Raw genomic sequence first — 24,798 nt, 5'->3', positions numbered from 1 at the left:
TAAATTTTAAACCTGGTTTCACCACTATTTTTGTGATTTGGCCAAGTCACATACTCCATCTAAGCCTCCATGCCCTCATCTGAAAAATAGGCAAACCTGTTTCTCATCCTGTTCATCACAAAATTTGAGGCATATGATTCCTAAAACCTTACCGCTTCTGCTTTAAGTAGTATGAGGATTTAAAAATATCTTAAATCCTTGTTATTTAGCTGGATAAAACCCAAGTCCAGATGGTTGGTGTTCCCTGAATGATGTACTCTTTACATATGAGAACTTGATTTGCCAAGTTACCTCCCCTATTTTCATCTCACATTCATGCCCAACAGATTTATTTAGGGGGGAAAACCTTGTATGAAAATAACCTCACAATAAGGGCACTTGCTGAAACTTTTCTGATCATGCTAATTATTGACTTCAAACTTGCATGGTTTCAAATGGACAGCTGTGTATAAATATTAATTTTTCTTTGAGGGCTTCAAAAAAAGATTTCTTCAGTAGTTTTGTTTTCACAACACAATCAAGAGAATTAGTGGTTCTGACAAAACAGCAATTAAATGTGTGCCATATCTCAGCTTGTAAAGTGACATGCAGTTTCTGGAAACAGGACATCATTTTAAATGGAATTTGTTTGCTTCTTCATATTATTGATTGAAACAATTATGATCTCAGCCCTTTGCTCTTTTTCAACAATTTCACTTCAGAATCCTTTCTTAACTTCTTTTGAGGTAACCTTTCAAAGGAGCCAAGATATTCTTTCTTGCCCATTGTCCTGACATTTATTACCTAACATATCTTAATTTTTCCTAGCTTTCCTCCAGTTTCTGCCCTTCATGTCTCTTTCACATTTTGGATCATTTGTAGATCTTTTCATTGTAATTTTCAGTACCATCTAGTTAGGATGTGTGACCAGCATATCACCTGACCTCTAAATATTCATGGTCCCTTTTCAGCTGCTAAGTGGTTTCCTAGCCATGACTATATTTCCCAGCATGCTTTGCATCTCAGAGAACTGTAAGACTAGTTCTGGGCAATGGAATATGAGTGGAAGTGGTGTGTCACTTCTTGAAGAGATTAAGGATCTGGCTTGCCTTCCACATGATCTTTCTTCATTTGCCACCTCAATGGGGCAAGGCTCAAAGGATTAGAGAAGAGTGAGTCCTCAAATAAAGATGAGGTGATCTTGATGCATAGAGGACCATGTTGAAGGCTGTCAGACATGCCAATATTGGGTATCCAGGAAAAGGAAATAAATTTCTATCATGTTCCATCACTGGGATTTTGGAGTTTATATCCTGTGGCAGCTAATGTTACCTTCACTATCCCAAAATGTTATCAGATCTGTGTTTTTAATTTCAGGTTTTTGTCTCGTTTTCAGCATGATATCATTTAGGGCTTTTAAAATAACATTTTCTTGGGCCACCTGGGTGGCTTAGTGGTTGAGCTTCTGACTTGAGGTCAGGTCATGAGCTCATGGTTCATGAGTTCAAACCCTGCATCAGGCTCACTGCTATTAGCACAGAGGCAGCCTCAGATCTTCTGTCCCTCCCTGTCTCTGCCCCTTCACCCCTTCCTCTATCAAAGATAAATAAATACTAAAAAATAAAATAACTTTTTCTTTTTTCCAGCTTACTTTATTAAAAGAATACGATATATAATACATATAACATACAAAATATATGTTTTTATTATACGATATATAATACATATAACATACAAAATATTGACTATTAATGTTATTGCTGAGGCTCCCAGTCAACAGTATGCTGTGAATAGTTAAGCTTTTGGGAAGTCAGAAGTTACACTCAAGAGTTTTGATTGTGTGGGGTGCTGAGGGAACGACATCCCTAACTCCTGCGTTGTTCAAATGTCACCTATACAGGGAAATTGGTGGACTAGAAGAGAAGCAGAGTCTAAGGAACTAAATAATAGACAACACAGAATTGAGTAGGTGCGAGAGTTTACTAGGATGATTTGTTACAGTTCTGTTTATTGAAGAAGGGCCTAGAGGATTCGACACTGATACAATTTTTTAGGAGACAAGTTTGGATCTTGTTCTCAGGTGTGCCCCAGTTTTGCTCAGATGGAAAAGGCTGCTGAATTATTTTGTATTTGTGAGCAGAGAGTGCAGGAGATAATAGCTAGTTGAGGAGGACATTGTGTCATGTGGGTACAGCAGGGTGAAACGGAGAGTTGAATAAGAAGAAACAGACTTAGATTCCAGATCTAGCTCTGCTCCTCTGCTTCTGTTACCTTGATTTGGTTATTTAATCTATGCCTCAATTTCTTTACCTGTAAACTTGGTATAATGACACTTTTCTTGTAGTAATAACACAGAGCAAAAGGTAAATTACTTAAGTGCTTGGCACAGAACCTAGAACATTGTGTCAAACGTGAACTATTACTAGTCTTTTTGCTTTTAAGCAAAACTGGTACGTGATGATAAACTTTCACTGCTGGGTCCTCACCATCCAGAATAGTGCCTAGCACATGGGGGTTCAATAAATAATGGTTATTTGAAAGAACAGATACGGTTTTTATTCTGTTTTCCTTTTCATGTACTACTGTAAGCATTTTCCTATTATTTGCAAAAACATGATTTTAGAATTGTTGCTGTGATCAATATTTAATAAACACATTTAGAGCTCCTCTATCCAATTGTGAGCTTCTCTCTTCAATGTTGTCAGCAAGTAATCACTTTTCCTAAAGATGCTGATGTTGACCAATATATTTTTGCAATTTCTCTTAGGGTAATATATCTACAGCCTGCAGCATATTCTTTTGAACACTGACAGGGGTGGAAAATTGTCAACCTTTGCAGGTGTATTAGATTATTGGAAATAGTCACAAGTCACTCCTGGCCACATTGTTGAATATGAAGAATGATTTGTCTTGATGAAATGTAAAGAGCCTAATGTGGCACAGATTGTAAAATGACTCTGATTTCACAAAGAAAAACTCCAAAATTGCACCAACCAGAAGAGTTCATGTTAGAATGACTGGGCAGCCACACAAAGTGGCTGCTTTGAAAAAAGAAGACCCGTTTGAAGGTGTTTCTTTAATTTTAAATCCTACATCAGGGGGTGCCTGGGTGGCTCAGTCACTTAAGCGTCTGCCTCGTGGTTTCAGCTCAGGTCATGATTTCACAGTTAGTGAGATCGAGTCCCACGCAGTCTCCTTGCTGACAGTGTGGAGCCTGCTTGGGATTATTCCTTTGCCTTGCTCTCTGCCCCTCCCTGCTCTCTCTCTTTTCTCTCTCTCTCAAAATAAATAAACTTAAAAAAAATTCTACAACTGGTCGGGGAAAACCATTTAATTTTTAAGAGATGCTTCTTGGTTCAACTCTCATTACGTTTGCCTCTGAAAATAAAAATCCTTGTTTTGGCTTTTTTTGGCTAAAGGCCCTAAAGGGAATTCTGTTGAGAGTTGAATATGGAAAATATTTCTCAGTAATTTCTCATTTCCAGAAGGTTAAATAATTGAGAAAATTAGAGTACTTCCAAATAAAGACTTTAAAGAATAGATCTTTGGAGTCCTACTGTTTGAGAGTTGATCCTGCAGTGATATTAAAGAGATGGTAAGACCATAGTTTTCTGGGAAATAAAAGCTTCGAGAGAATGGCAATGTCATCATCAGTATGTAATGCCTTGTAATGAATTTTAAGGGTTTGGAGAGAGAGCCGGGTAGGGTTGTCCCATTGCCTGATACTCATCACCATCTTTAGAGGGTGATAAAATTATTTATATTCCTATAACTCTTCACAGTTTACAAAGCAGTGTCATATACTGTGTTCTGTTTGATTCTCTCAACATGCTAAATGGGCATGATTATCTCCAATTTCCAGATGAAGTAACCTGAGGCTAAATGAGCCTGTAACTTGCCTAAGGTCAATTAAACAATGATTGAGCTTGGACACTAAGAGAAATTTGCAGTGTTCTTTTTTTTAATTTATTTATAAACATCTGATTATTTTGATTCATTGTTTTTTTATTTATTATAAAATGGGTTTTCAAAATGCAAAAAGTGGTATGAAATGTCAGTTGAACCATGATTGGAAAAGTAACAAAGTAAAAACAATTGTTGCTTTGATTTGAGTGCTAACATTTATGGAAGTCTAAGTGCTTAGGTTTGGTAACCCAGACAGGGACCTCACCCTTTCTCATTTTATGACTGGGAATTTAACAGTCTTGTTGATTCTGAAATTAACTTCCTCTCCATGTTAGACATATTTTATTTTTTAACGTATTTTTTAAAGTTGATTTATTTATTTTGAGTGAGACAGAGACAGTGCAAGTGGGGGGAGGAGAGGAGAGAGAGAGAGAGGACTTCAAGCAGGCTCCACATTTCCAGTACAGAGACCGATGTGAGGTTTAAACCACGAAGCTGCAAGATCATGACCTGAGCCGAAACCAAGATTTGGATACTTAACCGACTCAGCCACCCAGGCACCCCTAGATATATTTTACTGTATCATCAGATGAGACTAATTTATTTTTCCACTGAAATTTTTGACGCATTAGATACTTTAAAATGACATTTTTGGCTTTACATTTTTGCCTAAATGCAAAGAAAATTACCTCCTGACTAAAGCATTATGTTTCATTGGGGAGGCTGCTGGTAAATACATGGGATGATGAACTAGAGTGTCTTTCAGCCTATCCCCAACTTTTGATGATGTACTCTCCCTTCTAACAACACTTATACAACGTGGTTATATGTTGGGCATGTAGCACTTTGTAAAATGGGGGAAGCAGAGTAGTATATAAATTTTCTCATGGTAGCATTAAAGCTATTTTACTGGTTTATCCTGGAAACCACTGCCTTTTCTCGTCAAGAAATGATTTCGACAGCAGTGGAAGCCTTCTTTCTCTAACAAAGCTTGATGAGAGATGCCTGCATTCTTGTCATGAGGCCATGTTGTTTAAAAAATATTGTGACCTATTTTTCTTTGCCTTGAATTCTTGGTTTTAAAACATAACCTCTGCACTGGGGACTTCAACTGTATCCAAAATACTTGATACCTTGGAAAATAAACTTAAAGTGAACAGTGTGACACTGTAATTAGGTAGATGTTAGAGCAAATAGATGATTGTGATATTTACGTATAACATAACAATTTTTTTGAAATGGAATTTTTTCCTACAAAATTAGTTAGTTATTATGGAGAGTGGTATTTATCCACACATCCCAAAATTAGCTAAGAGTATAAAACCCTTATTCTCAGTACCTTAACATCACAGTGTTTTACTCGGGTGGCAATTCTGATGGTTTAATAGTCTTCTAGGTATGTATATGTTTGCATAATTTTTTTAAAAAATGTAAAATATACCCCATTTTTGAATTTTACAAGTAAGTATCTCTCTATTTTTCTGCATCATTTTTACAAGCATCGATTTAAATAGCTGTGGACTAGACATGCTGTAGTTCTCTGTATCATTCCCTATTTATTGTTTATGTGTTGGTGCTTCTTCACCATCGCAAGTAATGAGGCCATAGGGACCTGAATAGTGGTTTCCGGTTTTCTCATTGCCTTTGTTTCTTCCTCCACAAACCTTATGACATCATAAATTTTCTTTCTCTTGAAAAATTGTCTAAGCAGCTGCCTCCAGGTAGAGGCCAGTGTACTCTGCTTAGGAGGCTGTTCAACTGAATCAGCCAGGCCAACTACCAACAGTCATTGTGGACCTTGCCTCAAATGTCACTCCTTCAGAGAGCCTTTCTCTGTTTATTGGAGGTGGAATTGTGGCCCTGCCCCGATTCTGCACCACCAACACCCTCCAAAGGTATGTCAAAATTCTCATCTCCAGTTCCTTTGAATGTAACTTTATTTGGAAATAGGGTTTTTGCAGATATAGTCAAATTAAGATGAGTTTATGAAGGTTGGCCCTAATCCAACTAGCGGTGTCTTTATAAGACCAGGAAAATTTGGGCACAGTGACACGCAGAAATTGGATATCTGTGTGAAGATGAAGGCAGATCGGGGAATTTACTGTCACAAAATGCCCCAGGCCAAGAAATGCTTGGGGCTACCAGAAGTTGAAAGAGGTAAGAAAGGAACCTCCCTTAGAGTCTGTAGAAGGAGCATGACCCTCCCCATACCTCGATTTTAGCCTCTGGCCTCCAAAACTATGAGAGAATCAATTTTGTTGTTTCTGACCACCCAGTTTTTGGTAGTTTGTTACAGCAATTTTAGGAAATGGATGCCCCTCTCTTTTTGAAATAGCATCCACACGCTCCTTACCCCCACCATGTTGGTGTCTATCCTGTTACCCTGCTTTATTGTTCTCATAGTAGTTTGTGAAATTCTCGTGTTGGTTTATGGGTTCCTGTATTTATTTTTTAATTTGTATTCATTGGCTTCCTTGTTTAACACCCTTCCCCTCCTTCACGTAGAGAAGCAGAAACCTTATCTGTCATTCTCTATTGTGCCTATAAAACACATTTGTAATAAATAATGAATTGTCAGTGAGAAGAGAGGTATTAAGCTGTGATTTACACTTTTTGGGCATTCCAGTGCCTTGCCCCTCTATCTTACGAGGAGGCTGGATAGCTGCTTTTGAACTGAGAGCAGTGCTGGTTTTGAAGTGCTAACTGTGGTTACCTGAAGGGTAGATTTTGAAAACTTGTATTCAGTGTTGGGCACTGTGGAAGCTGGTGCCCCAGATCCGGAGTCAAAGGTGGCAATATTAGAGATTAAATTGCATCCAAAGAAAGCAATGGAAGAGCACTTTCGTATCTCTTATCTACTGAATCTTCTAAAAATCACAAAAATGTAGATCAGTAAGACTGACACATAGGCCCTTGTGCCTTTATTGCTGTACTTGATTTTGATTTTAGTGTGGTAGGATAAGTACTAATTAGGATGTTTCCGTGATAACTGCTACCCAGAGAACCTCCTTGGAATCTGCTCCCTCACATATGGAACTTGGTTGCCCTGTGTAGAAATAGAAACAGAGGTGGACATCAGATGTGACCATTAGACTTGAAAGAAGGTATTGCCCAAGAATGAGACAGAACCATTTTGGTGCATTCTTTAAGTAAAGATTCTTATTCTTGAAGAAGATGTGATATATGGTAATGGGAAGTAATGAGAAAGTGGGACCTTTATGGAGAGGCCCCTCTTGCTTACCAAGAATTTGGATGTTCCAGAATTAATGCCAGGAAGCTGCATGGAAGTTTGGGTACACAGAGTTACCCTGCTTTTAAAGAGCCTTTGATCACTATTGGTCAAACTGCATTTGTCCAGGGAAAAGTGGCATTCTTCTCTACCCAGTCTTCCCAATTTCCCATTTGACTCATCATAGTATGACCCCCTTTATGAGGCTAGCCAAATTGAGGAGGGTATGAAGAGAAAACCTTGTTGCTGATCAAGGTGAGAGTATACAGAATCTCTTTATTTTTTAAAAAAAATTTAATGTTTATTTATTTTAGAATGAGGGAGAGAGAGAGAATGAGTGAGTGAGTGAGGAGGAGGGCCAGAGAGAGAGGGAGACACAGAATCTGAAGCAGGCTCCAGGCTCTAAGCTGTCAGCACAGACCCTGATTCAGGACTTGAAATCATGAACTGTGAGGTCATGACCTGAGCTGAAGTCAGAGGCTTAACCAACTGAGCCACCCAGGTATCCCCAGAATCTCTTTGATATTACCCATTCAACTACAACATGAGTAAAAACCACCACTGACATTATATTACCTTTAACATATTTTCTTAATATCTATAAAACATGTCACATGTACAATATTAGTTATCATCTGATTCGTGGCTTACAATAGGTACTTTATAAATACTCTTTGGGATGCACGACTGGGTAAAGACTGTTATATTCTTGATGTTTGTTACATTTTTGGGTGCTTTAGAAATGATTTTCTGCTGATGCAATCCCACCTGGGAACTCATTCCGCTTGGCAATGAGTTTAAAAGACAGCTTCCCAGGGCAAAGAAAGGGACTGAGGAGTTTTGCAAAGCCAATTAGACAGCCAGGATTGAGCCTGTGTTCCTTCACGTCTGTGGTCCTAATGTGAAAAGCCTGGCACATTCTTTCAAACCATTCTTTACAAGGAAGCTGAAGTCACAGCTCAAAGATACATGTCAGATCCTGTCTTTCACCTGATTAAAACCACCAAATGGTTTTCCAACACACTTGAAATAAAACCAATGTACTTACCCTATTCTAGAAGCCTATATAATCTGGCTCCTGCCTAAATCCCCAGTCTGATCTATGACATTTTCCTTTTCTCTATATCAGCCATACTTGCCTTCCTTCTGTTTCTTGAACCAAGATGTCATTCTTGCCTTACAGCTTTTATACCTGCTTTTCTTTGTGCATGCCACTGGGTACCATTGGGAAGTTTTAAGGTAGGAAATGCATATTTGATGAATGAATTCACAGTGACTAACGGTGGCTGGGAATGGTACAGACATAGCCCCTCTAGCCTTGTGTTATACTTTTTCAGTTAAAATATCCCCAAATCATCAGTTGTTAAACCAGCTCCTCTAGAGGAGCTTGCACTTATGTCCAGAGAAATCTTCTTGAGACATTGTCTTACAGAAAAGAGCTTTCTGGTGGCTATTAAAGTATGCATGGTTCACGGTCATTTTGAATAGAACTTCAAAAACCAGGACTCAAAGAAAAAACTAGTGCTCGTGCATTTCGTGTAAGAGTCTATGCTCCTTCTCACATGCGTGTTACGTTAAGAAACTATTCCAGGTAGATACAGCGACGTTTAAAGACTTGAAGGACAGGAAGAGATTTCAGGATTCTTAGTGAGTGGAGCGCCAAGAGAGTCATACTTTGGAAGTGCGTTCAGGGTCGTTTCTATCCCACTGCTCATTCAGTGTTATGGAGCACAGGATTTGACAAGAATAGTCCAAACAAGCTGTGCCTAAAGAAACCACGAAAGATTGCACCCTTTAACTGGGGATATTAAAATGCTGTGACACTGACCATGGATCAGAGATACCTGTTCATTACAACAACTGTAGATGGCTTTGCTTTTCATTGGTTTTTCCTCAGCTGTTAGATGTGGGTTTGTGTGGAGTCAGATCTGGTAAGTAACTCTAAACTGTGATTTTAGGTCTTGGGGAGGGCTTTCTCTTCCTGACCCAGCAAAATACTTTGCCTGCCTGCTCAGTGGTTTAGAAAATTATTTTACAAGCAGACAGATTTATGATAGATGTTTACAGTAAAATTCTATAATCTGAGAATAATGTTGATTTATATTTAATGGCATGAAAATATACACAAGATATATTACTAACTGAAAAAACTAAAAGTACATAGACTTTTGTTCAAAAGTTTTATGACATAGAAAATGATCTATTTTTTCTGCCTTTATTGAGATATAATTGACATAAAACATTGTGTAAGTTCAAGGTATGATATGTGAATTTGTTTCCAAAATGGTTGCCACAAGAAGTCTAATTAACACATTCTTCACCTCACATAATTACCATTTTGCTGTTGTTTTTAAGGTGAGACTATTAAAGCTCTACTCTCACAGCAACTTTTTTTTTTAATGTTTGTTTATTTTTGAGAGTGCAAGTGGGGGAGGGGCAGAGAGAGAGGGAGACACAGAATCAGAAGCAGGCTCCAGGCTCCCAGCTTATCAGCACAGAGCCTGACATGAAACTCGAACTCATGGGCTGGGAGATCATGACCTGAGCTGAAGTTGGACACTTAACTGACTAAGCCACCCAGCTGCCCCATCATAGCAACTTTTAAGTATGTGAAACACTGTTGTTAACTATAGTCACCGCGCTATACATTAGACCTCTCAGAACTTAGTATCTTTTTAAAAAATGTTTATTTATTTACTTATTTTGAGAGAGACACAGAGAAAGTGTGTATACACTTGAACAGGGCAGTGGCAGAATGAAAGGGAGAGAGAATCCCAAGCAGGCGCCACACTCAGCATGGAGCCAGATATCAGGCTCGATCTCACAACTGTGAGACCATGACCTGAACCAAAATCAAAAGTAAGACGCTCAACTGACTGAGCCACCTAGGTGCCCCCAGAACTTAGTATCTTATTACTGAAAGCTCATACCCTCTGACTAAAATCCCCATTACCTTCAGCTCCTGTTAACCACTATTTTATTCTTTGCTTCCATGAGTTCAATGTTTTTAGATTCCACATGTAAGTAAGATCATACAGTATTTGTCTTCCTTTGAGTTATATTTCACTTAGCATAACACTCTCAAGGTCTATTTATATATCTTTGAAAGGATGCGAAGGAAATGAGGTTGGCTATTATATACCTACATGTTAGCAGGGGTAATTTTTGGGTTACAGAGTTACCTGTACCTCCCTTCAAGGTCAGGTCCTAGTGGGTGGTAATGCATAGAAAAGACATGTAGCAACATGGATGGAACTGGAAAGTGTGATGCTAAGTGAAATAAGCCATACAGAGAAAGACAGATACCATATGTTTTCACTCTTATGTGGATCCTGAGAAACTTAACAAAAACCCACGGAGGAGGGGAAGGAGAAAAAAAAAAAAAGAGGTTAGAGTGGGAGAGAGCCAAAGCATAAGAGACTGTTAAAAACTGAGAACAAACTGAGGGTTGATGGGGGGTGGGAGGGAGGGGAGGGTGGGTGATGGGTATTGAGGAGGGTATGAGCACTCGGTGTTGTATGGAAACCAATTTGACAATAAATTTCATATATTGAAAAAAAAAAAAGAAAAGACATGTCTATAGTCATTTGAAAATTGCAAATTTTATCAGTGGTGCCCTCTTTTCAAATCAAATACTATGTGAAGTGCCCATATATAAGACAGATTAAGAATAAAACTGTTCCCCCCAAAAAAAGAGGGGGTGCCTAGGTTGTTCAATCAGTTTAGCATCCACCTCCTGATTTTGGCTCAGGTCGTGAATCTCATGGTCATGAGATGGAGCTCCATGTTGGGCTCTGAGCTGACAGTGTGGAGCCTGCTTGGGATTCTCTCTGTATCCCACTCTCTGCCCCACCCCCTGCTTGTGGGCATGTGCATGCTCTCTCTCTCTGGAAAAAAAAAAAAAAAAGAATAAAACTGTTCTCACTGGAAGAGAGGAGAAGCAGAGCAGATCTTTTTGCACCCCCTTTTCCCCAGTTGCCCTGCAGTGGTTCCCAGGTAACCCCTGGGTGCAAAAGATCCAGGGAACACAGTTTAGATTCCACTGTCCTGGGATGTGGGGAGCATGCCCAGAAATTGCATCTTACAACAATTAGCCTAAAACCAGCTATCCATGTAGTATAAATCCAGCTAACCTGGACTGCATTCCCTCAAGTATGCTGTGGTCACAGCATTCATGGTATTAAACCACAACAGTAAACAAATGCCACAGAATCCTTTATGGACTAAGAGTATCTTTGCATTTCTTAGGTGCCATGAAATTTTAATGTTACAGTGCACACATCTGAAGAGGCCTGTGATCAAAAACCCAGCAGGTTTTTGTATAGCCGTTATGAACAAGCACAAATATTGTCACTCAAGAATGGTGGCACGTGATTATTCATCACTGGTGGGGGTGGAGGGATGGGTGCATGGACCCTAGTCTGAGCTTTTGGGAAATTGGATGGAAAAGATTTTTTGAGGGGAGTGGGGAGAAAAGATTTTTACTTGAAGAGCTTCTAGTGTGGTGGCTGCTGAATTCTCTTGCAAGAGCAAGGTCCCTGAGGATGGTCTTGCAGAGGCAGAAGATGGATGGCCTCCACACTCTGGATGCCAACCCTAACCTTGAATTACTTAATAATTCCATTTTATATGTTGCTATTCCATTTAAAGCTTCATGTGAAAAAAAATACTATAGAAAAGTGCAAGTTTGAAAATTGTTTAACTTCCCACTTGGCATGTGCTAAAATTGGAAGTGTTACACAATCTAGTCAAGTACTAGTTCAAGTACTGTGAACTCAAAATTGATAAACATAAAAACAAATATTTTTTGTCCATGAGAAGGGAAGGGAAAATTTTATGCATTAGGCTTTCACCTTACTTGTTATCATTTATTTGTCACAAGTGAAAGAATATAAAATTAAAAATGTTTTTTCTTTCAAAAAATTAATTTGGGGGGTAAATTGTAAAAAGTTTGAAAAATACCAATATGCATATCAACAACAATTTACCCACAGATGATTATTCCCACAGTGAGAGAAAACTACCAAGGAACATTAATGGTAGATTTCTTGCTAGTCTCTTTTCTCTACACCTGTGTATGTGCTGATATATATGGCATAGTGGTGTGCATAAAGTTTTATTTTGTGTTGTTTTTGTTTTATGTTACATTGGGAGTCTTTCTCCCATCATTAAAGTTTCCATTGTGTGGATATTCCATCCCCTACTGTATTCCTATGTTCTTTTTGGAGGTTTACATTGTTTTGAATTGTTTACTATTAAGAATAATGTAGGGTGCCTCTTTGTAAAAGAATATTTAATAACATCTCATATTTTTTTATCAGAGGACTTAGAAATATTATTGTTGAATATAGGTATAGATTGTTGAGTATAGGCAGGATGAATATCTCTCTCTCTCTCTCTCTGTCTTTTTTTTTTTTTTTTTTTTTTAGCTGACAAGATTTTATTGAAGGGTTGGTTTGCTCAAATGTTGGCATGGTTAAGGAGTCAACAAGGAATGATAAAGTGCCAGTAACTAGCAACAAAGAGGAACCATTACCACTCTTAGGTGTGCAGAGGCCTTACCATTTGCCAGGGTGGTGAAAACCTGTAGGAACTGCATTGAGGGCTGTGGCTCTAGAGGAAAGCAGCCACTGACAGCACAGAGGCAATGTAGAGGTTTTGTCCACCATGCTGGATTTGTCCATTTCTCCTTGAGGTTGGCAAAGTTTGCTTTATTTTGAGGCTACTTATTTTGGAGCCTACAAGTTTAGAATTATTACCATTTCCTGGAAAATTGAGCACTTTATCCTAATCTAAATATTCTGTCACGAAAAATGCTTTTTGTCTTATAGTAGGGTTGCCGGATAAAATATAGGATTGTTAGTTGAATTTGTATTTCAAATAAACCACAAATAAATTTTAGTGTAGGTATATCCTAAATAATTTTAAAAACTATTCATTGTTTGTCTGAAACACAAACTTAGCTTACAGAGTCCTGGGTTTTATTTATTTTCAATAAATTTGGCAACCATGTCTTTTTTTTTTTTTTTTAATTTAAATCCAAGTTAGTTAACATATAGTGTAATAATGATCTCAGGAATAGAATTTAGTGATTCATCACTTACATATATAATACCCAGTGCTCATCCCAACAAGTGTCTTCCTTAATGCCCCTTGCCTATTTGGCTAATCTTCCCACCCAATAACCCTCCAGAAAGCCTCAGTTTGTTCTCTAATGGTGTGTAAAAGTCTCTAATGGTGTGTCTCCCTCTGTTTTTATATTTTTGCTTCCCTCCCCTATGGTCATTTGTTTTGTATCTTAAATTCCACATATGAGTGAAATCAGATGATATTTGTCTTTTTCTAACTTAGTTTGCTGAGTATAATACACTCCAGTTCCATTCATGTTGTTTCAAATGGCAAGATTTCATTCTTTTTGATTGCCCAGTAATACTCCATTTTGTATATACACCACATATTCTTTATCTGTTCCTCACTCGATGGACATTTGGGCTCTTTCCATAATTTGGCTATTGTTGATAGTGCTGCTATAAACACTGGGGTGCATGTGCCTCTTCGAATCAGCAGTTTTGTATCCTTTGGATTAAAATACCTAGTAGTGCAATTGCTGGGTCACAGGGTAGTTCTATTTTTAATTTTTTTAGGAACCTCCATACTGTTTTCCAGAGTGGCTGCACCAGTGTGCATTCTCACCAGCAGTGCAAAAGGGTTCCACTTTCTTGGCATCCTTCCCAACTCTGTTGTTGCCTGAGTTGTTAGTTTTAGCCATTCTGACTGGTATGAGGTGATACCTCATTGTGGTTTTGATTTGTATTTCCTTGATGATGAGTGATGTTGAGCATTTTTTCATGTGTCTATTAGCCACATGTCTGAATGTCTTCTTTGGAAAAGTGTCTATTCATGTCTTTTGCCTGTTTCATCACTGGATTATTATTTTTTGGGTGTTGATTTTTGTAAGTTCTTTACAGATTTTGAATACTAACCCTTTATCTGATGTCGTTTGCAAGTATCTTCTCCCATTCCATCAGTTGCCTTTTAGTTTTTCTGATTGTTTCCTTAGCTTTTTATCTTGATGAGGTCCCAATAGTTCATTTTTGCTTTGGTTTCCCTTGTCTCCAGAATCATGTCAAGTCAGAAGTTACGGATGCCAAAGTCAAGAGGTTATTGTCTATTTTCTCCTCTAGGATTTTGATGGTTTCCTGTCTTACCTTTAGGTCTTTCATCCATTTTGAGTTTATTTTTGTGTATGGTGTAGGAAAGTGATCCAGGTTCATTCTTCTGCATGTCGCTGTCGAGTTTCCCAACACTGGTTGCTGAAGAGAATGCCTTTTTTCCATTGGATATTCTTTCCTGCTTTGTCAAAGATTACTTGGCCGTAGATTTGTGAGTTCATTTCTGGGTTCTCTATTCTGTTCCATTCATCTCTGTGTCTGTTTTTGTGCCAGTACTATACTCTCTTGATGATTATAGCTTTGTAATACAGCTTGAAGTCTGGAATTGTGATGCCTCCAGCTTTGGTTTTCCTTTTTAGTATTGTTCTGGCTCTTCAGGGTCTTTTCTATCTAGTTCCATACAAATTTTAGGATTGTTTGTTATAGCTCTGTGAAGAATGCTGGTGTTATTTTGTTAGGGATCACATTGAATATGTAGATTGCTTTGGTAGTATTGACACTAACAATATTTGTTCTTCCTATCCAGGAGCATGGAATCTTTTTTCCATTTTTTGAGGCTTCTTCAATTTCTTCCATAAGATTTCTATAGTTTTCAGTGTATAGATTTTGAACCTCTTTGGTTAGGTTGATTCCTAGATATTTTATGGATTTTTGTGCAACCATAAATGGGATCTATTCCTTGATTTCTCTTTCCGCTGTTCACCATTGGTGTATAGAAATGCAACAGATTTCTGTATGTTGATTTTATATCCTGTGATGTTGCTAAATTCATGGATAAGTTCTCGTAGTTTTTTAGGGGAGTCTTTTGGGTTTCCCACATATAATAGCATGTCATCTGTGAGGGGTGAAAGTGACTTCCTCCTTGCTGATTTCCATGCCTTTTATTCCTTTGTTTTGTCTGATTGCTGAGGCTACGGCTTTTAACACTATGTTGAATAACAGTGGTGAGAGTTGACATTCTTGTGGTGTTCCTGACCTTAGGGAGAAAGCTCTCAGTTTTTCCCTGTTGAGGATGATACTAATGGTGGGTCTTTCATATATTGCTTTTGGGATCTTGAGTTATGATCCATCTATGCCTACTTTCTTAAGTTTTTTTTTTTTTTATCAAGAAAGAATGCTGTATTTTGTCAAATGCTTTCTCTTCATCAATTGAGAGGATCATGTGATTCTTATCCTTTCTTTTATTAATGTGATGTATCACATGGATTCATATGTGGACACTGAACCAGACCTGCATCCCAGGAATAAATACCACTTGGTCATGGTGAATAATTCTTTTAATGTATTGTTGGATCCAGTTGGCTAGTATCTTGTTGAGAATTTTTGTATCCATATTCATCAAGGACATTGGTCTGGAGTTCTTTTTAGTGGGGTCTTTGTCTGGTTTTGGAATCAAGGTAATGCTGGCTTCTTAGAATGAGTTTGAAAGTTATCCTTCCATTTCTATTTTTTGGAACAGTCTCAAAAGAATAGATGTTCTTTAAATTTTTGGTAGAATTCCCCTGGAAAGCCACCCAGCCCTGGACTCTTGTTTGTTGGGAGATTTTTGATTACTGATTCAATTTTTTACTGGTTATGGGTCTGTGTAAATTTTCTATTTCTTCTTGTTTCAGTTTTGGTAGTTTATATGTTTCTAGGAATTTGTCCATTTTATTGGCATATAATTGCCCATAAGATTATTGTTAGTATTTCTGTGGCATTGGTTGTGATTTCCCCTCTTTCATTCTTGATTTTATTTTTTTGGGTCCTTTCCATTTCTTTTTGAACAAACTGGCTAGTGGGTTATCAATTTTGTTAATTATTTCAAAGAACCAGCTCCTGTTATCTACTCTTTTTTTCTTGTTTTATTTTGATAGTATTGATTTCTGCTCTAATCTTTATTATTTCCTTTCTTCTGCTGGGTTTGGGCTTTATTTGCTGTTCTTTTACCAGCTCTTTTAGATGTAAGGTTATGTTATATATTTGAGAACATTCTTCCTTCTTTAGGAAGAACTGGATTGCTATATACCTCCCTGTTACGACTGCCTTTGCTGCATCCCAGAGGTTTTGGGCTGTTGTATTTGCATTTAAATTGGCTTCCATGTATTTTTTTTTTTTTTAGTTCCCTCTTTAATTTCATGGTTAGCCAATTCATTCTTTAGTAGGATATTCTTTAATCTCCATGTATTCATGGTCTTTCCAAATTTTTTCTTGTGGTTAATTTTGAGATTCGTAGCTTTGTGGTCTGAAAATATGCACAGTATGACCTCAATATTTTTATACTCATTGAGGGCTGATTTGTGACCCAGTATGTGATCTATTCTGGAGAATGTTCCATGTGCATTCAAGAAGAATGTGTATTCTGCTACTTTAGGATGAAATGTTCTGAATATATCTGTTAAGTCCATCTGGTCCAGTGTGTCATTCAAAGCTATTATTGCCTTGTTCATTTTCTGTTTAGACGATCTGATCATCGTTGTAAGTGGGGTGTTGAAGTCCCCTACTATTATGGTATTATTATCAATGAATTTCTTTATGTTTGTGATTAATTTATTTAAATATTGGGGTTCACCCACATTGGGAGCATATATGTTTACAATTATTAGATCTTCTTGGTGGATAGAGCCCTTAATTATGATATAATGCCCTTCTTCATCACTAGTTATAGCTTTTATTTGAAAATCTAATTTGTCTGATATAAGTATGGCTATTCCAGCTTTCTTTTGATGACCATTAGCATGATAGGTGGTTCTCCATCCCCTTACTTTCAGTCTGCAGGTGTTTTAGGTCGAAATTGGGTCTCTTATAAGCAGTATAGATGGGTCTTATTTTCTTATCCATTCTGTTACCCCGTGTCTTTTGATTGGAGCATTTAGTCCATTGACATTTAGAGTGAGTACTGAAAGATATGAATTTAGTACCATTGTGTTGCCTGTAGAGTTGATGTTTCTGATGACGTTCTCTTGTCCTTTCCAGTATTTGTTCCTTTTGGTATTGTTTTGTTTTGTCTTTTCTACACTCAGAGGCCCCATAAAATTTTTTGCAGGGGTAGTTTAGTGGTCATGAACTCCTTTAATTTTTGTTTGTCTGGGAAACTTATCTCTCCTTCTATTTTGAATGACAGCCTTTCTGGATAAAGAATTCTTGGCTGTATATTTTTTTAGATACAGCACATTGAATGAATCCTGCCTCTCCTTTCTGGCCTGCCAAGTCTCTGTGAATAGGTCTGCTGTGAATCTGATCTGTCTTCTTTATAGGTTAAGGACTTTTTTCTCCTTGCTGCTTTCATAATTCTTTCCTTGTCTGTGTATTTTGTGCATTTGATTATGATATGTCTTGGTGAAGGGCGGTTTTTGTTGAATCTAATGGGAGTCCTCTGTGCTTCTTGAATTTTGAGATCTTTGTCCTTCCCCAGATTAGGAAATTTTCCTCTATAATTTGCTGACATAAACCTTCTGCCACCTTTTCTCTCTCTCCACTTTCTGGGACTCTTATGATGTAGATGTTGTTCCTTTTTAATAAGTCACTGACTTCCCTAAGTTTTGTATCATGCTCTTTTGCCTTAGTTTCCCTTTTTTTTTTCTTCATTATTCTCCATAATTTTGTCTTCTATCTTCAGCCATCCTTGCTGTTGTGGCATTCATTTGAGATTGCATCTGGGTATAGCATTTTAAATTTTGTCCTGACTAGCTTTTGCTTCTTTTGTCTCCACAGAAATGGATTCTATGCTTTTTTCAACCCCAGCTAGTATTCTTATTATCATGGTTCTAAATTCTAGTTCACATATCTTGCTTATATCTGTGTTGATTAAGGCCCTGGCTGTCATTTCTTTTCTGCTCTTTGTTTTGGGGTGAATTCTTTGTCGTCATTTTGTAGGAAGAAAAAAATTAATAAAATAAAAATTAAAAAACTAAATACAAAACACTAAATCAAATAAAGGAAGCTAGATCCTAGGTGTGTTTGGTCTGGTTGTTGAAATAAGCTTGTTAGAGAAAAAGGCAAGAAATGAAAAGAAAAAAAAGGTAAGACAATATTTAAAAATAAAAATTATATAATAAATTAGAATAAAATGAAGTAAAGCAAATAAAATAGATTAAAATAAAAAAATAAAGTAAAAATATAATTAAAAAATTAAAAAAGAAAATAAAAATACAATTTTCTCTTTCTGTATCCAAGAAAAAGAAAATAAAGAAAAAAGTTAAAAACAGAAGCAAAAAAAAAATAAAAATGAACTGATAAATGAACCAGGAAACAGAATAGTTCCCTGAATGAATGAATGAAACCTGAATGAAGTTATATCCAGTTTCCTTGGAACTGAAACTAACCAGTACTCTATAGTCCATACACTAAGCAAGGGGAGGGACTTGTGTTGGTCTTCTAGGGGATATGATTGGAAGGCACAGTTGGGTGAGGCTTGATGTAATGGCTCCATTCTCCCCTAGGTGGTGATGCTTTGTGGACTGGGGTGGATCAGTGTGGTGCATGGGAAAGATAGAAATGGCTTTACCCAACTCCCTAGGCTCTGGCACAGGATCTTTGGGCTCTAACCACCGTGCCATCAAGCACCTTTCTTTTGTCTCAGGCCTCCGTCAACTCTTTGCCTCTACCCTGTCTATATCCAAGTCATCCACCTGTGAGGCAGCACCTCCCTTTGGAGTTTTATTTCAGTTGGGGTTGTGTTTCAAACCCCACACTTTAGAGACCCCCACAGCTTTGACCTGAACTAACTCTCCTTTGGAGGGTTTCACTGAGCAATGACCTGGTGACAGCTTGCCCCAGAAAATGTTCATGTGATTGTGCAGTGGCAGAGGTTCAGAGACTATGGCAAATCACAACATACAGCCCGTGCCGGGTTTCACCACACTCTGGCATCTTTATCCCAATACCGGCAAATGTGCCTGCTCCCCATGGTCCATTGGGACCTTTGCCTGTTGGCAGTCTCTATGGCCTCTACCAAACACTCTCCAAGCAGAGGTACCACTTCTCCCTGTGTGGCAGTAGACCCCTCAGACCCCACTGCATGCTCCTGGGGATTCACGCTCCTTCCTCACCAGAGCACTGGAACTTGATACTCTGCATTCCATTGTTGATAGAGTGCTAGTGGCGTTGAAACCCTCTCATTTCTTCCCGTCAGTGGTCTCGGGGAATGGATTTCTTGTTCAGTCCCTACAAGTGTTTTCACTCTATCTCCCTCTTGTGCTCCAGCTACTTTCAGGGGAGGTGTTTTGCTTACACTCTACTGATGTGCTGTGCTCTCCCCCTTTCTCTGTCCTCTCTCTGCACACATAGCTCCCTGCCCTCCGTGGCTTTTCTCTCCCCCATTTCACCTTTCTGTACCTTGTACCTGCTGAGTTCTGTGGCTCAAGTTATGCAGATTGTTGTGTTAATACTCAGATCAACTTCATAGGTGTACAAAATGGTTTGGTGCTGATCCAGCTGCATTTCAGGGACAAGACAAGCTGAGGGTTTCCATGCTGCTCCACTATCTTAACTGCCTCTTCCAGGAGGGAGTATTTCTAAAGCTCCTCCGACATAGTGCCAACTTCATGCCAACATATCCACCATCTGCAGTGGGAGTGGTCAGTACTGTTGCTCCCTGCTCAGCAGTGCATGTTTGCATTAGTTTTTTTTTCTTTTCTTTACTTTTTTTTTTTTTTTTTTTAGCAGTTTGATCCATCCATTTAAGGAATATTTATTAAGCACCTGTTATGTTTCAGACCCTATTTTTAAAAACAGGGGTTTGTGGTGGGAATAAGACCAAGTTCTTGCTTGCATTCAACTCACTTTCTAAAAGGGAGAGTGACCATAAGCAAATAAATTAATAATTTACATCAACCTAATAGATAAAAAGCAGGATTGCAAATAGTTGTTAACTGCAGTAAGTATTGGCAGACTGGCATGGCACGGGGTTCTGGTGAAATCTACCAGTTTTCTCTGAAGACGTTTTTAGACTCTTGAGTAAAACGTACTATTTATTTGGGCCACTTTATTCTGTTTTGTAGCCAAGCATATTCATTGACTAGTTTACTGTTTTTGTTTACTTAATCCCTTTAGGATTTGTAGTCCCTTATTATAGGTGTTCAAATTGGCGAGGCATTTTTATTCTTCTTATCATTTCAAAGAGTATAATAATTTTTATGCCACAAATGCTTTTTGTTTTTGGGAAAACAAAGATTCAGTAAAGGATAGTCACTGTTACTTGAGATTTTTTCATGCCATTTTTCTCTCTTTGTTATTTCTTTTTAGTAGAGGTAATAGTAAAGAAGCAGTGGTACCTTCATGTTATCTTTCATAATTGTCATTGTGTTGTTAGAAAATAAAAATGAGGGGCGCCTGGGTGGCGCAGTCGGTTAAGCGTCCGACTTCAGCCAGGTCACGATCTCGCGGTCCGGGAGTTCGAGCCCCGCGTCGGGCTCTGGGCTGATGGCTCAGAGCCTGGAGCCTGTTTCCGATTCTGTGTCTCCCTCTCTCTCTGCCCCTCCCCCGTTCATGCTCTGTCTCTCTCTGTCCCAAAAATAAAATAAATAAACGTTGAAAAAAAAAATTAAAAAAAAAAAAAAGAAAATAAAAATGAGATTTCTGGAAATGCTAAGCACTTTAAGTATTCAGAGCATATATTTAACATTATAGATATAATAAAAGATCTTTCTCTTGAACTTGATAGTAATGAGAGCTACACTAACTGATGTTAGAGGTATGTGATAGTTTCTCTGCAAGGCAGAGAAGCACCCAAAAGGTTCTGGTGTGTTTTCAAGCATGCATTGTGAAGCCAGGCTGCCAGGTACAAATCATGGTTCCACCTGGAACAGTTTTGTGACCTTGGACAAGTTACGTCATCTCCCAATCTATGGATTGAAAGGATTAAATGAGTTAATATATGTAAAACTGTTAAAACTGTACCTGGCTCATAAAAAGACCCAATACATTTTGGTTATCATTATTATTAACATTATTATTATATTGTTTTATCACTGTATTTCTGAGAACTGCTCTGACATTCTTGGACCAGATGAGCTATGTATTGAGGCCACTTTCTTGCTGAATTTTGTAACTAAACACATTCGTTAGTTCTGTTCTGAAACATCCCAGGAGATATGATTTTGATCTTCTCTTTCCTTTCTTAGAATCTTCATGTAATGTCTCTTTTGGCTACAACAGTATTCTCCTTCCATATCCTAACACAGGTAAGTATTACACTCAGATACTTAGTCTTTACTCTTGCCCACTGTCGTGGGTCATTGCCTACCTGGTGACCTCTCCTGGGTGACCACAGTGGCCTCCCTCAATGTGCAACTGAGATCTGCTGAGATGGTCATGTCTTGTGATTAGTACATCTTACGGGATTACAATATTATTTGAACCTTACTAACATTAGCATCCTTCACCATTTTTTTAAGTTTATTTATTTATTTATTTTGAGAGAGAGAGAGCAAGCGAGCGAGCAAGAGAGCACATGCATGGGAGAGGGCAGACAGGGAGAGAGAGAATCCCAAGCAGGCTCTGAGGTGTCAATGCAGACACTGACACTAGACTCGATCTCATGGACTCTGAGATCATGACCTGAGCCGAAATCAAGAATTGGTCACTTAACTGACTGAGCCACCCAGATGCCCCTGCTTTACCAATTTTCCAATTGTCCAGTGTCTAGAAACATTTTGAAACATGTATCATTATTTAAGTGAATGCACATTTTGTGTGTTGGGAAAACTCTTCCTCATCTTAGGCTCACAAAAAATTTCCCAGGTGTTTCTTTTTATTTCCCTTTCCTCTCTTGTACACATTCTGTGTTCGGCAAATCTTGGACATGTTGGCAGGCTGAGTCAGCCTATGGACTGGTGATTCTCACCTTGGCTATACATTGGAATTACCTTCAGAAGTTTAAAACATGGTGAAATTGGAGTACTAGCCTCAAAGATGCTGATTTAACTGGTCTGGGGGGGGGTAGTTATTAAAGTATGGTCTTCTATTTTAAGAAGTCTTCCAGTTTATTCTGATGCGTGTTAAAATTTAAGAGCCTGTGAACTTGGGTGTAAGCCTGATTGTAAGGCCTTCTAATGGTTCCTGTGATGGTTCTACTGCAGAGCCTATGTTGACAGTTATTATAGTGGCTTCCTCTGGATGATGAATCTTAAGAAATGTCAGCTTTTAAAGATTAGTCAACCTTTTAATGACAAGGGTTCTATATAAATAAAAGTAAAGCTTTCATCCTTTTGTAGGCTCTTACTAGTGGACATATGATAGGTTGAGATACCAAATCATCTCTGAAGGAAGCTCAGCTTTCAATTTTCGAAGAAAAGACAGCTTTATTATTGATCCCTTGTGTTTTCTTTTGGAAAATTGTATATCATTGATAAAGCTTTGGCATGGGATATTGAGTTAGGCCTATTCTTGCATTTCACTGAGCTCCTAATTAAGCCAGTTTATATGAAAGACTTGACAGACGAGACTTGGAGTTAAATGTATTGATTTGCATATTGATTTTCTTTGAATCTGGTGGTTGCCACTGTATATCACACCCGACTGGAATCTGCTTTGTTTTGATAAGAAAGATAATTCAGGCAGTTGGGTTTATTGCTTAGGCTTTTAAATTGCAAAATAAAATAAAAGTTGTCAACCATTTTCTTTTATGGCTGTTGGAGGAAAGGTTCAGATTAAAGTCACTAGGATGATGTTGGCAGGATGTATCTATTTTTCCCGGGTTCAACAGTACTGTTCATCTCTTTAACATCCCCAGATAATTCTATAGCGATGCTTCTTTACTTTAACATACTTATAATCAACTGGAGGGTTTGTGAAAGCGTGAATCACTGGATCCCACTCCAGGGTTTACCAATTCAGTATGTCTAGAGTGGGACCTGGGAATTTGTGTCTGACAACTTCCCAGGTGACATGGCTCATTTTGGTAGTGGTGGTAGGGGACCCACTTTGAGAACTGTTCCAGAACATTTTACATTATATTTCATAGTACAATATTACATAGGGTATATTATATAAGAGACAAAAATCGTTAAAATTACCTTTACATACATCACTTGGCAGTTTGTTTCATCCTAGGGAGTCGGAATACACTAGAATAATTCTAAAACGTTTGCTCTCAATACCAATTTTACACTCTTCTAATTCTTGCTGTAGCTCTGGAGCCCATAGAAATACATGGAAAACATAAATCTACCTAACTGAGATTTATGAAGCTTTTCTGACCTCACAGTGTTTATACATGTAATGGGAATATTGTCTGCAATGTTGAAAGCCTAATTCAGAGGATAAATATTTATGGAATTTGATGTTAGTGCAGCACTGGGTCCATGTGATAGTAGCTTTCTCAAACTTTTCCCAGTTGATACACCCAAAGATTTATATCTTGTAGTGAATATTTTTCTGGGTCCTTGGCATCTATACTTGGGATACCAAAAATTAGGTTGTAAAAATTTCCATTGCAACTGAATGCTTCCAGATATACAAGAACACCATTACACCATCTCACAACCAGCATTTGTACATAAAAATTCCCACTTAAGTCTTTTAAGAGAAAAATTGAGATTCCTCTATCCTACATACTAACTCCACAGACCCTACAAAACAGTGCACTACCAAGAGGAAATACACAGTGTGTCCAGGACTGCTAAGATCCCATTTTAGAGAAGGCAAATAGCCACCATGAACATGTCTCTAATAAGCTTTAGTTAAGGATGTACAGAACTAAAGGTAAAGATATCTTACAGAGAGAGGCTGGTTTGTATACCCCAACCGTTGGGAGATGATTCTGGATGGGTCTTTAATGATTCTGCATGCTTGTACTTGTCTCTGTGTTGGGTTTAACTGTTCCAGACTAACTTTTTAAGTATATTTGAATGGTGCCCAGCTTTGGAAGACAGAGATAGTGTCTCACTTTGGATCAAGGAGAAAGCATTGTTGTTGCCCATTATAAAAGATTTGGGTTCCCTAAAGCTCAGCACTTCTTGCCTTATAATAAGACTCACCATTTGGGCAAGTGCCACTGGGCCATCTTCATATCACTCCTTTGGAATTAGGGTTAGGGAAATGCTGTGAAATGCTGACACTCTATTGCTGTGAGTAACAAACTGTCCTTCATCACTCACCTTGGAATCTTGTCCTCCACTAGCATCCATATAGCTGTGGCAGGCTTGTTCTTAATGTTCAAGCAGGGAAAATACCAGACCTTTTATAATTCTTGCCACTGCTTTCCCTCCGTTGAGTCCCCATCATAGTTCAGTCATTTTTTTTTTTTTTACATGCTTTCTTGGAGCTCTATTCTTTGCCTTCAGACCAATTATTTTCTTAATTGTACATTCTGCACATTCATTAGTATTAGTATTTGATTCATATTTATCTTCTCTGCTAGACTTCATGAAACAAGGGCTATGTACTTTGTTTCAATTTGTTTTGTTCACTTTTGCAACGTGAGTGCCCTGCATACAGCTTGGCGCATGGACAGAGTTTAACCAATATTTATTGAATGAAGGAAGGAATTAAACCTTGTTTGGTTGTTGCTGCAAGTTGGATTCCCTGGAA

General features: G+C 38.0%; 1 long non-coding RNA gene across 2 annotated transcripts in view; it reads left to right on the top strand.

Moving 5' to 3' along the window:
- Positions 1-24,798, top strand: part of LOC147583487 (uncharacterized) — a 250,019-nt gene that overhangs the window by 114 nt on the left and 225,107 nt on the right. The window lies entirely within an intron of this gene.

The sequence above is a fragment of the Puma concolor genome, chromosome A2 (genome assembly GCF_028749965.1).
Source record: "Puma concolor isolate L17-30 chromosome A2, mPumCon1.1.hap2, whole genome shotgun sequence".
Classification (NCBI taxonomy): Eukaryota; Metazoa; Chordata; class Mammalia; order Carnivora; family Felidae; genus Puma; species Puma concolor.
This window is presented reverse-complemented; position numbering and strand designations above follow the sequence as displayed.